This window comes from Ciconia boyciana, chromosome 1, assembly GCF_034638445.1.
Source record: "Ciconia boyciana chromosome 1, ASM3463844v1, whole genome shotgun sequence".
In the NCBI taxonomy this organism is placed as follows: Eukaryota; Metazoa; Chordata; class Aves; order Ciconiiformes; family Ciconiidae; genus Ciconia; species Ciconia boyciana.
In genome coordinates, this window is record NC_132934.1 from 199679333 (window position 1) to 199692351 (window position 13019).

The 13019-nt window shown below is 42.1% G+C and overlaps 1 long non-coding RNA gene across 2 annotated transcripts in view; it reads right to left on the reverse strand.

The window, feature by feature from the left end:
• Positions 1-2183: 2183 nt before the first annotated feature.
• LOC140648640 (uncharacterized) overlaps positions 2184-13019 on the reverse strand; it is a 29159-nt gene continuing 18323 nt past the window's right edge. For both annotated transcript variants that reach the window (XR_012041303.1, XR_012041304.1), the window contains exons 2-3: positions 3221-3336; positions 2184-2583 (exon numbers count right to left, since the gene is read on the reverse strand). This is a non-coding gene — a long non-coding RNA (uncharacterized lncRNA). The remainder of the gene's footprint in view (positions 2584-3220; positions 3337-13019) is intronic.

Genomic DNA, 13019 nt, shown 5'->3' on the forward strand with positions numbered 1-13019 from the left:
GCCACGCAGCAGCCTCACCGGCTTGCACTGTACGGATATTAGCTCAAAGTCTTCCATGTATAAAGAAGAAAACTAGTGCCATGCCAAAAACTTCCAGTGTAAAATGTGAAACCGCCTTCCTTTAAGAAGGCGCTGCTAAGTTTTATGTACTCCGAGGTCATAAATGCTAAGATATGTTACCCGGGTCTCTCTTACTGTATTAAATCTTAGAAAGCTTTCTGCAATATTGCATTTGCCTCATAAATCTCATCCTAGAGCCAACGATCCTCATATCAGATGACCCTATTGTAATTTCAAAACTCACTTGCCAACTCATTGACATACAGAATTTGAGTTTCCCGGAGGTTTATGTAATGCACTGAGGTCAGATGTGCTGAAGTAGCAGCCTCCAAACACGCAGAGCAACCTTTTGATTGCTAATGATGCCACTAAACTAGATTATCAAGGAATAATCCAAGACGCCCAGCCAAGCCTTTACAATTGCCAAGGCCAGAAGGGCCAGGAGGTACGAAATGTCAGGTCTCTCCCGACAAGAGGAGATGCCCCTGCGGGTTACTGCAGCGGTGCAGGGACACCTCATCGGAAAGCAGCACACAGGGAGCAAGGGAGAGAGTACACACTGTACAGCATCAGTCTGACAGATAACCCAGAAAAGAGTAGAGGAATGCAGATCCATGAAGTGCAAAGTATGGGCTCGGTAATCCTCCGGTAGCAGAAAGAAAAAAATCCTGAAGAGAGAAAGATGTTAAAAATTATTCCTAAACAGGAAAAGTGCAAATGGCACCAGATCCATGTTTAGTTGTAACATGAGCAACAACCAGAGGATGTGGTTTTAGTAAAGACAGACGTTACGCAGAAGGATGAGGCAACGGTTATCTAAATACAGCAAAAGAACTTAGGTTTCCCGAAGGCCCAACATACACCAAGTTGCGCCATAACCCAAAATTTCAGCAATCAGCTCAGATATGAAAGAGCTCTACTATTGACAATTTGCTCTTGGGACCATCTGAAACAGGTACACATCAACTAATATTAACTACAGATGAGGGAAAGTAGCAATGTAATCTAAAATCCACGGACATATCACAGCTCATAACAATATAGGTAAATTTGTGGTTTGCAAGACTATGTGTTTGATAGATTTGAATGTGAAAACAAGGAACATGAAAAATAACAGGAAATTATGTTATAGGTACCTCAATATAAGAGGAAGACCTTGGAAGAGGTGGTTCTGCAGAGAAGGAAAGCATTCAACAGATGATGCCAAGAAAGGCCAAGTGTTTCATGCCTTTTTGCTTTCTGTTGTCACTAAAATGGCAGCTGACACAACTACAACAATTGACAAAGGTAAAAAAAAAAAAAGGCTAAAATAAGGAATGGAAAGTACTTAGGTGACTTGCAAATCAATGGGCCCTGTGAAAGTCACCAAGAGATGTCTGGAAAACTGGTTCATACAATTTCTGAGACATTATCAGTTATGTTTGGAAAGCTGTAGAGGACTGGTGACATTCCAAGTGACTGGAAAAGGGCAAACACAGTGCTTATTTTTCAAACAGATGCAAAAGGGCAGCTTGGAAATAATAGGCCAGTTCAGCTTTTAAGTGCCCTTTCAGTAATGGAACAAATAATTTCCTAAAAATACACCAAAGAAAGAAAAAAAGTGAAAAAAAAAAAGAAAGAGAAACTGGTAGCAGCAGACATATTTGTAAACGTCCAACCCTGCAAAACTAATCTAATTTCCTGCAACAACAGGCAAACCTGTTTTGCAGATGAGGAAAGGAGCATGGGGAAAGAAGACAAATAGTAAATGTCATATAGCTTAACATTGGTTAACATATAGCTTGACATTAGTAAAGCTTTTGACACTGCCTAACATGACATTCTCATAAGTAAGCTCAGAAGTGCTCTACTGTAAGTGCTATAATTCACAACCGAATGCAGAACCAGACACAAAGCAATTTTCAGTGGTTTACTGTCAAAAAAAAAGGTGTATTGAATATGGTCCAGTACTATCAAATATCTTCCTGAATGACATGGATGATGGAGTAAACATACATCGCTATATACATATATACACAAGAGAGATGCAGATACATTGATATATTAATATATATAATGTATTTCTGAATTAACTGCAGGTAACAACAGTCGCAAAGAGCTGGAAGCTCAATTAGGGACGGGGCTAAAGTCCAGAATTATTTTTTCAGAAACTCGATACAGATTGCAAAAGATGAGGATGTGATTAAATAAGGACAATTACAAAGTTTTATAGGTAGGTAGAAATAACCAATTACGTAAGTACAAATAGAGAATGAAAGGAAAGCATGGTTATAGGAAAGCAAAAGTGGACCATGAGTCACCATTTCTGCCAAAACCCAAACCTCACTCTGGACGTACTGGCAGAAGGGATCACTCCGAGGCAGCTGAAGTCATTCTCCCACCCTTCTTGGTACTGGAAAGGCATCAGGCAGAGTCTGAGTTTGTGTCCAGTTTGGGGCACCAGTTTTCAGGAAAACATGAGATTTTGGGTAGATTATGATTGGAGATCTGTCCACAAAAGTGGAAGAATTTGTGCTATTTTATCTGAGGGAGGACATGAGACAACATAAATTTCTGCAGAGGAAATTCTGAAAAAAATTCTAATGTTGCAGATCGTTAATAACTACAATAGATTACTCTGAAAGGCTGTGCTATCCTATCACTGGCATTACTCAACTTGTTGGACAAGTATCTGCAAGAAAAATTTAAGCGAAATGGTGCTGACTTTGAGCAAGGGAATGGACTAACTGACTTGTTGACATCTGTTCCAACCCCACTGCCTGGGATTTTGTAGCAGGTTTTGACAGTAACTACTTACATGGAATTGATATCTTCTGCCTTATCTGTGAGTGAGTGTCTGATCTTGCCTGACTGTTAATTGGCCCATTTCTTGTTTTGTTAAAACCTTGGAAATTTTTTCTCTGATATATCCATATACCATGTAGACAACCTTATGGACTCCCTTGTTCATGGAAGAGTAACATCTTTACTGCCTTTTTCAACCCTTTCCAAAAGAAGTCTGAAAAACAAGCTATGTAATCCAAAGCATTCCCTGCAGGGCCCACGAACATCTATCTGGTCCTCAGTCTTCATGAAGGAAGGCAGCCAGTTGTCCGATGTGCCATGACAGTGGCTGATGGCTCCATGGTCAGTGCTCACTGCTATCCCATTTCCCTCTCACCTTCTCCTTGCCTGAATCTGTCCACCAGCTCCATTCCTGTCCAACATGCAATGAGTTCTCTGGGGTGAAGCTGTCTTTTCTTCTCTTTCTTCACACAGTTGCTAGCAGGATGACTCCTGAAAGAAATTCCCAGGCGCTACAATTAATTCATTATTGTTGATCATAGTTGCACTAAAATTTTCTGTTTACAATTACTCACATGTAGTAATTACATACATTCTTATTTTCAGTTTGTACAAAATATACATTGAGAGAGAGAGAGGTGATATTTAATCTTTTCTAAATAACCTATTTGCAAGATTATTTCAGATTTTCAGATATGAAATATTGTGTTCCTTCTACATGAAGTACATGACTCCCCCAATTGATTTGGGGAAGGCAGAGATAAGGGAGGGGACAAGGCCTAAGTCATTTGTTGTCCTTCTTAAGTCTTCAGTGAACTCTTCTAGGGAAATATTACTCTACTTGTTATTCTTATAGCAGACAGATATTAATTCTTATCTTGCATCCACCTGCTTATCTACCACATTACAGAGGGGTCCTGCCCACATTTAATCTACTGGTTAAATGCCAGTTTAATTCTTCTATGCTGTAGGCCACAAGAAATGTGTTCAAAGGACAGCCCCTCATATACACACCACAGTATAAACAATTTAATGAAAGAGAATTTTTTGTAGGAGGAAAAAAAGTTCCTTTGCTTTGAAAATAATGAATAAGCTCCCATTGAAATGAAGCCTTTATGTATATCTTTATGTTTCTGATCTGGCAGCTTTGAAGAGCTGATATCATCAGTTTTAGAATCTGGAGTCTGGCCACCATTCTCTGAAACATGCTTTACAATGGAAAAGACCGTTTGAAAGCAAGTAAAACAATAAAGAGCAAAAAATTCAGGTACTTTTCAAAGCTTGCAAACTTTTTATTACTTTGCAACCTTTTTTCCTAACATATGAACCATTCTGTGTCTCTCACTTACCCATACCAGTGCCCCGCTACTCCGCTGCTGCATTTAGGATACTAGAGCTACCAATGGCAGAGTTTAACTGCAACTTTACTCTTCCATTGGAAACTGTTTGTGTAATTCCCACTGCGTGATGCCACGCAGTTGTTCTTGCCAGAGCTTACGCTGCATCTGCCCAAGCAAGTACATACTTCTTCAGTTCCTCTCATTTGTAAGCACAAAAGAACACTGGTTTAAGTCTGACTGCACTGAAATCAAAAGCAAACTCATATGTGGGCTTCAGCAGAGATGGGAAACTTGCTCTAATAGTGCTAATTTTTTACATGGCACTTCTCACAGGAGCCACCTCAGTTCATAAATTTAACTCTTTTCTACAGACAGAGGAACTGAGGCAGAGGCCATAAGGCTCAGCAAGCCTCAAAGGTTGAGCACTGAATTCAACAGGAGCAAAGACAGTGCTTTTCAATCCTTTCCTCCCTTGACCCATGCAGTTCACTTACCCAAAGCCGCAGCGAGAATCAGAGCTGGGGTCAGGATTAAAGTACACAATCTTTCTGCACACAGACTGTAAGCCATGACTTACTACATGCACCTGCAGGGCAGCTTTTCAGATTTTGAGCCACAGCACTCTCCAGCCCACCGCTTGTGCTGATAGTCCCTGCTGGTTCCTGGCTGGGCTGAGGAGAGCCAGCCTGACCCTCCCTGCGGACTCCCAGCGCTCCTCCTCCCATGGCAGCTCACCCTCCTACCGCCACAGGGCTCCAGGCACCCATCACTCCAAAACTGCCCCAGATGAACCTGGGGTCTCTAAACGTAAGAGTAGGTTTAAACCATCACAAAATGCACCACAAACTGAGCTTCCACAAAGGTTTAAATCATCCAAGTGCTAATAGGCTTTTTTCTCATAACGAAAAATTCAAAATCAATTTCCTTCTCCTTTTATAATCATTTCACAGGCTTCCAAAAGAGCAGAACCTGTATCTAAATGTGCTCTTGCAACTGCAACTCATTTTGACGGTCCTGAGTCCTGAAAGGCACAGCTCCTTTTCTGTACATACTGGTCAGATACATGTCAGAAGAAAGACAAAAGCTTTCAAAAGTACTCTTTAAATCTTCTGTGGTGCCAACAGGAGACAAAAATTGGATCAGATGTCTGAAAACGAAATCACAAGAAGCTGAAGAAAGACTTCTGGGGTAATCCAAGGAGACACCACTGACTCCAGCAACCCACATTCTCCAGTGAATCTCAAAGGCCCTGGGACACGGACCATCCGCCTCTGCTGATGAACTGCTTAGTTGCAGCAGAATTTAAGAGTACTGAAGGGCTCCTCTACTTTCCACAGTTAGCCTTATCCTACTGGAGCTTGTGCAACTGAAGGGTCAGGCAGCATGGAGCACAGCTCTTCTGAGCTCGCACACTAATTATCCCGCTCTCAACACATCCCTTCCTCCCACTTACACCAAGGGGGAGGGAGCAGCAGGCAGAAAGGTGGCTCCATAAATTCAGTAGATCAGAGTCCCCATGAATATTCTCTGGATTTATAGTTACAAGCAGCATCTAGCCTTGGGACCACAGGAATTAGTCTCTGGGGTCTCCACTCCCCAAATTTTGGAAGTTTGTTGTGTTCACATAAATGCTCAGCATAATGGACACTGGATTATTCCACTTGCAATCAACTTTAATAACAACCCTCTAATCCTGAGAGCAGGTGAAAAGATCACACACAGCAGGTTTCAGTATATAGCACTGTTCTCTTGTACCTGAGGTTGTTTTGTGTAACTAAGCTCAGCTCTGAGGCATCAGGACTCTGCTCTTGCCCACTGGTTTGGTATGAACCCAGAGATGACCCAAGGACCCCCATATTCCTTCTGCTCTGCATCCCACAGCAGTTCTGAAATGTGCAAAACCATCACATACTCTGTAAGAAAGGTAATAGGCCAGGCATGGCTGGATTCGTCTCCTGTCATGGTGCTGGTCTCTCCATCTCAGCCAGTCCCACCTGCCACAGTCATGGGAGAAGCACAGGCACTGCCAGAAAGCTATTCCTCTCATACATAAGACATCTAAAACTGGCCAGATATGTTTCTCTCTCACCCAGAAAGAGAATCAAGGCTCAGATGTAGACATCAACATTTGGCCACATGAGCCCCACACGCTCTCTCTGAGCCCTGACTCCCTGAAAGCCCCCTATTTCCCTCCTCCCCTTTGCTCCCCCTTCACTCAACAGCTCCTGCAGCCTACAGAAACATCAGGCCTACAAACAAACACTGCAGCATGAAAAACACAAATGAACATGTAATCCCCACAGCTTGCAACTACTTGGTGATATTTTCTTCCACCTCCCATGGATAACTCATAGCAGGACCACTTTGTGCTCTGTTCAGCTCCTGCACACAGTCCGTGTTGCTCTTTGCAGAAGGATTATGACCTTTGCTGGTAGCTCATTTGCTACGTGTATCTCTACATAGGGTGGTTGACAGGCTCCAAGCAAGGAATAAAATGGCCTGTAGTGCATCAAAGTCTGCTGGACAGCCTCCAGTGTTTTGCTTCAGCCAAAGTTCAGTGTTACTAGTTCATTTGTAGAAGATCCCTTCTACATGATCATGTAAGACCAAATTATTCTCTCAGTTGCAGTAGTGGAAATTATGACAGTAATGGATGTGCAGTGAAAAAGACGATCAGAGCTGCAGTCCCTGCTGGAATAGCAATCTTGTTGGCCATCCTCGGTCTCCCTTGCATCTCTGCTCCATGCAAATGCACAAGGCAGAGCAGCCCAAAAGGCAGCCCCAAAAAGCAGGCGCAAGGTGGGTGCAGTCCTCCTCTCAAACATGGACTAAGCAAACATGGTCAGACACTCCAGCAGAGAAGACATATCTGAAAATCTGGAAGGATGTGCACAAAAACCCATGACAAGCTGAGCTGCCTCAAAACATTTTCTGTGATTTTCCAGAAAAAGAAATGAAAAAAGTCTGTTATGATTATGGTCAGTTATTGGGTTTTTTCTTCCATTGTTCCATTGGCCTCACTCAAACACTTTCTTCTCCCAGATCTCAACTAAAACTGCTCAACCATGTTTTTCCTTTAATAATACTTCTTTTTTTTCAGAGCAAAAGTCTGCTCTTTTTACACTTGCTTTACAAGGCAAATTTGGCATACAGTTCAGTTGCGTATCCTGATGTCAGCTTATTGAAGGCAGGTGCACACTTTAATATATATGGGCACAGAGACCCCCTTCCAGACTATAAAAGAATACTGGGCATGTCCTCATGTGCAATATCTCTAATTTTTTTTATTCATAAACCTAAAAATATGAGCTGTTCTTTTGCCTATACACATTACAAGTGAGTGTGAACAGGCAGGCACCGTATTTCTACATTACACAGAGATGGTGTTAAAATGGCTCCATTAGCGTTTTTTCTAGCATATTGTCTTTATGTGACAGTAATGGGAAAAGGAAATGTTACTGTAATGTTGCACTTTCATTGCTAACAAGAGAGAATCATGCAAGAAAATGTAACATGGCAAAGTAGCTTCAGCTAGCCCAACTGCCATCATTTTATTTAGTCTGGAAAGAGGTGATACCGCAGGCTGTCAAACAAAAATCCTTCACTTACTAGTTAGCATTTTTATTGCATTCATAATATACAGTGGACAATAATGAAGAACAATTATTCTGTTTGTAATTAAATAAACATGGTCCACATTATGTCATCCTCCGAGATCTTTAGTGTGGTGTCTTTTTAATTTTGATAGGTCTATATGTAAAATGAGTCCACCTGTGGATGTTAGAAGAACATTTTTTACTTTCTAAAAGTCAAAGAAAATAACAGAGATTAAATGGTTTATATAATTTTATTCCCATTTTCTTGTGTTCACTCAAACCTCTCTAAAGGCCAAATCTACGCAGGCTGTAACCCCATTCAGCTGACATTGTGGCTGTGCCAGGCCATCTCCTGGTCACCTAGACCAAGGACCTGCTGGAGCAAGGAGCTCTTTGTCTCCAAGGCACTTGTTTATGTTCCTCTCCGTGAAAAACCAAGATAGAAGGAAAATGGAAAGAGGCAGTGGGGCTGTGCCCACGTAGGGCTTCCCTCGCCGTGGGATCAGGGTGCAGCTGGAAATCAGAAGTGCCCCAAGCTCAGATACGTCTGAAGATATTCAGCAACATATTTCTCACTGATTCCTGGGGCATCTAAATACCTTTGTGAGCCTATAAGGGCATCTACACCAGTAACTGAAACAGGTCAAAGGCATGTCCCTGGGCACCACAATTCAGTTGTCCAACCTGCTAAATTCTTAGCATGGTCTCTGATATGGATTCAGCCCACACCACCTAGCTGTGCCCAAAGATGCCCGAAGTTTGGGAAAGAATGTGAGTCAGGGACCATTCTCAGGAGGGAGCAAGAAAGCAGCTCCCCAGGTGCAGAGGAGAAGAGAGCAGAACCATATCTGCACCTGCCCTTTGGTGCCAGGTGTCTTCAGGCCCAGAGGGTGGCTCTGAGCACAGTCACAGCCTGAGAAATTCAGCAGAATGTGTTCAAAAGTGGATTTGGTGCTCAATATTTGTATCTTTTTTTTTTTTTTTTTAACCGGGGATGGATTTGAGAGCTAGGACATGTGACTGAGCAATAAACCCCTACAGTGGAAGAAGGTTCAGAGGAGATGGGCAAGGAAAATATACCCATGAAGCTCAGAGAATAATGCAAAGCAGATTACTTTATCTCAACACAAAGGGGACAGAAGGGGAGCTTTGTTTTAGATAAACAGCTATCAACAGTTGAGTGGATCAACAAGTGGTATAAATGTCTCCCTGAGTTATCCAGACCAGTATGGAGGAGTGAGCCCAATACAGACTATAAAAACTAAACAACTAACAAAAGAATTTCAAAGAGAACAATAGGCTTGAACTGGCTTCAACACAGTCATTCCTTCCCAGCAACTGGGGATGCCCAGAGTCATGACAGTGAGTCATAGAATCACAGAATCACAGAATATCTCAAGTTGGAAGGGACCCATACGGATCATCGAATCCAACTCCCTGCTTCTCGCAGGACTGCCTAAAACTAAACCATATGACTAAGAGCGTCGTCCAAATGCTCCTTGAACTCTGACAGGCTTGGTGCCATGACCACTTCCCTGGGGAGCCTGTTCCAGGGACTGACCACCCTGTCAGTGAAGAACTTTTTCCTAATGTCCAATCTGAACTTCCCCTGATGCAGCTAATACAGTGAGCATATTATATAGACCAGTAATGGGAATCACATTGGTATTGTTACTGAACTGTGTATTGCAATTGCTATATTTTGCTAAGTGTGACTTACATTAGTATTGTGTTTTCAGTATATTTTGTATCACTCTGCTAAATCAGAAATCCCGTGTAACATCAACGATCTTCAAATAACTAATTTGATATTAAACATTATGCCTTCCACATGTGGAATATCTAAAAGAAGCTGGTCAGTGAGTATCGGACTCTGCCAGGAAGACCATACCTTTTCCTTCCACATAGCAAAGACTGCAGCACCATGGAGCACCCTCTCTGAATTTGGGCTTAGTTGTATCAGCTGCCAAGAAGTTTGCGCTCCTTAATCCTTAAATCATACTAAATAGGGAACTGGGCTTCTAAGTCCCCTATGCATAAATACAAGTTATACCTATAGTCTTTGATTCGATCATCTCTTAATTCCAGTCAGTTTGCCTATGGTGACATCAACACTGTGTTGTGTTCTGGTTCAGATGGTAATTACTTTTTACCACTTTAGGAGGTTATTTTTCCCCTTCTCAAATCCAAACCTACAGTACATTTCTCCTAACTCATGGGTTGTAAGGGCAGCCCATGATAAAGTCCCGTACTTCGTGGAAAGCACAGGGCTGTACACAGCAGACCTGCCTTGGATCTCTGCCAAGGAGCAGCAGGCCCCTGCTCTGGCCTAAAATTTGCACTTGAGCACAGACATACACTCACACAGCATGGACAGGAGATGAACCTGGGCTCCAGCCAGAGCTCAGACCTAGGCTGACTCCTTAGCTGAGCATACCTACGATTACCACACCGTTACATTAGATCAAAACCAGTCAACTTCATCATAAACATTTCATCCCATTCTTAAAAGATTTGGAGGTCATCTGGGGAGTGAAAACAGGGAGAACAACCTACTCATCTAGAAAACAAATAGAAAAAAGTGGTGCTGTACTGCTGCAAAACTCAAGGAGTGCAGCCATGATGCATCAGCTCACTTCCCTACCACATCGCTTCTGTGCTTACACCTCCTTGCCCACTGTACAACTCATGTGAATGATACTAGACTCTTCTGATAAAACCTTGATGACATCAACTGTCAAAGAATGGGCTTCTTAAAAGAGCTATGTAGTTCAATATTTGTTCTTCCACTGAAAGCTGCAGCATTCCTGGTTATGCAGCTAATACATGCAGTGAGCTCCACAAAATTTTATCCCCTGCTTCATTGCTATTGCATCACAGCAGTATGATGGGAATGTCTTACTCAAAAAGCTCTGTTATATCTATTTTTTGCCTTCTTTTCCTGCATCCATTTTTTTCACTGGTAACTGAATAGGCATGTGTAAACAATTTGTTAGCTGCTCCAGTACTAAAAAGTTGTATCGCTCTTCCAGATCTCCAAGTGTTACAAAAGGAATAGCAAAGACACAGACATTAAAAATGCTTATTTTTAACTATCTGTCTGAGGCTGACAGAATAGAGATTGGAAAACCTGTTATTGTGTACATGCATAATTCATGAGCCAGAAAAAGTCGCATCCTTGGTCTCTCACCATTGATACAAAATGCAGAAAATATTTTGTAGGCAAGGCTACCTTGTGGGTATCTGTGCTCCTTAGCCATGTTAGAAATTTGTCCTTTGAAATCCCATGAATTCTGTATTTTAAACTTTGTGCTATGGGGGAAAGTGCATTAAGGCACAATTCTGCTCCAATAAATTACTGTAAAATCAGCACCTTTTCTCTCTGTTTGTCTTCCCCATGCATGTATTCAGAGACATCTCTTCTTCCATTAGTGATAATGGATACTTTTTCTGTTTTATTCCTTTTATCACTGCAGAGGTCATACTGGTAAGATAGCTATACATCATTAACAGCATTACAAAGCCAAGCACTAGCTCCCACACAGAGAGATAGAAGTACAAACTGGAGGCAATGGGGCGACATAACCCAAGTCTCTGAAAGGAGAGTTTTGCCTGAGCAACATTAGTCCTGGGACTGAGGAGGTTCAAGACAGCAGGACTAGTTTTGCTTTCACTCCCCTTGTTGCGTTTATAGATCTGATTGTCAGAGAGAGCAGAGAGAGCTTGTCTCTTCACAAACTGGGAAGTTTTTGAATTAGAAATATCTGAGTTACAATAATATAAAATGCCATGAAATCCCTTTAATCATTTTTCTGATCAAAGCTGAACACTCAAAAGTTAGACCTGAGACTGTCCTTGTCACCAAAACACTCTTTCTGCTTCCAGAGATGATCCCATTTCTGAGCCCAGCAGAAATGTCAGGCAACAATTTCACAGGCAGCTGACTCAGTGTAACATCTCGTTTCCACTAAAAAGAGGGCATTTTGCTCTTCCTCTCTGTTCACACTCCTCTCCCTTCCCTTGTTTTACTTGAATGATTTTCCACCAGAGTGGTTGGTTAAATCAGTTCACAGAAGGGCCTGATGAGCCAGCACAACGTAAACAGCAAGAAGATGACCAGGAGTGATAGAGGAGGGTGGAGGAAGGAGGGACCTTACCCTTTCAGCAACAATAAGCTGTTAAAACAGTCACTACCTCTCAGGGAACCACAGCCTAAATTAGATGTGAAGAACTGGGCTGCGTCTATCTTTTTCCATGGACTCTAGGCAGATCCTAGAGCACTGGTTTAGCTCAGACATCCGGCTTTTAGACAGCTACACTTAGGGGAGATCAACCCCCACCAGAAGCACTTGAACTGCCAAGGCAGGGTGGACTTCATTTTTGGCAAATTTGGCAAATTGAGGCAAATTTGAGCAAACATTTCAGACAGGGACACATCTTTGGGTCCTTTTCCGTTTGTACTGAGGAGCACTGCAGTGATGAAGAAAAGAGTAAAATGTAAGTAAATATTTACAGAGGACCCTGGGATTTTAGCCTCACTCTGGAGCACTCTGAGTGCAGTGCAGGCGTCCCCAGTAGGACACTCAGAGGCCTGATCGTGAACTCACATCTCTTTTCACTTATTTCTATTTTCATTTATATTTTTACAGGAAAATTAAGTCCATACATTCAACAGAGTTGAACAAGATAAGAGAAACAAGCCCACTATTTCAAAGGAGGAGAAGGCTAGTGCCAGGAATGAAGGCGTGCTGACTGGCATAGTGTGTGGTAGGGCCAGATGTTCAACAATATTTATGCACTGAAAGCAGGTCAGATAATCTGCAAGAGATGAAAATTTGTCCTTTTGACTACTCCCTTCAAAACCACTGGTCTGTGTTTAGTGATCTGATTCAAGTGAGATTTCTGTGGAAGTACTGGTGGAAAACAAGGAAATGTAATACAGCGTCTTTTGTAAGCACACATTTGCACTACAGACTTGGATTTTCTAAAGATGGAAGAAAGAACTGCATGTCAAACCTGCACCTCTTGAGGCTGTCTCAGCATAACTGCCTCTAACTTGCTGACCATCTTGGGAACTTGGACTCATAAAAAGATGTTCAGGGCATTTTTATGCCAATATAACAGTAGATCCACAAAAAGACCAGCGTGTCATACATGAAATGGAAATACCAAGAGTTCAAATGTGAAAGCAATGGAGTTCAAGTGAGCAGAACCAGAAGAAAAATAGGTCCAGGAAATG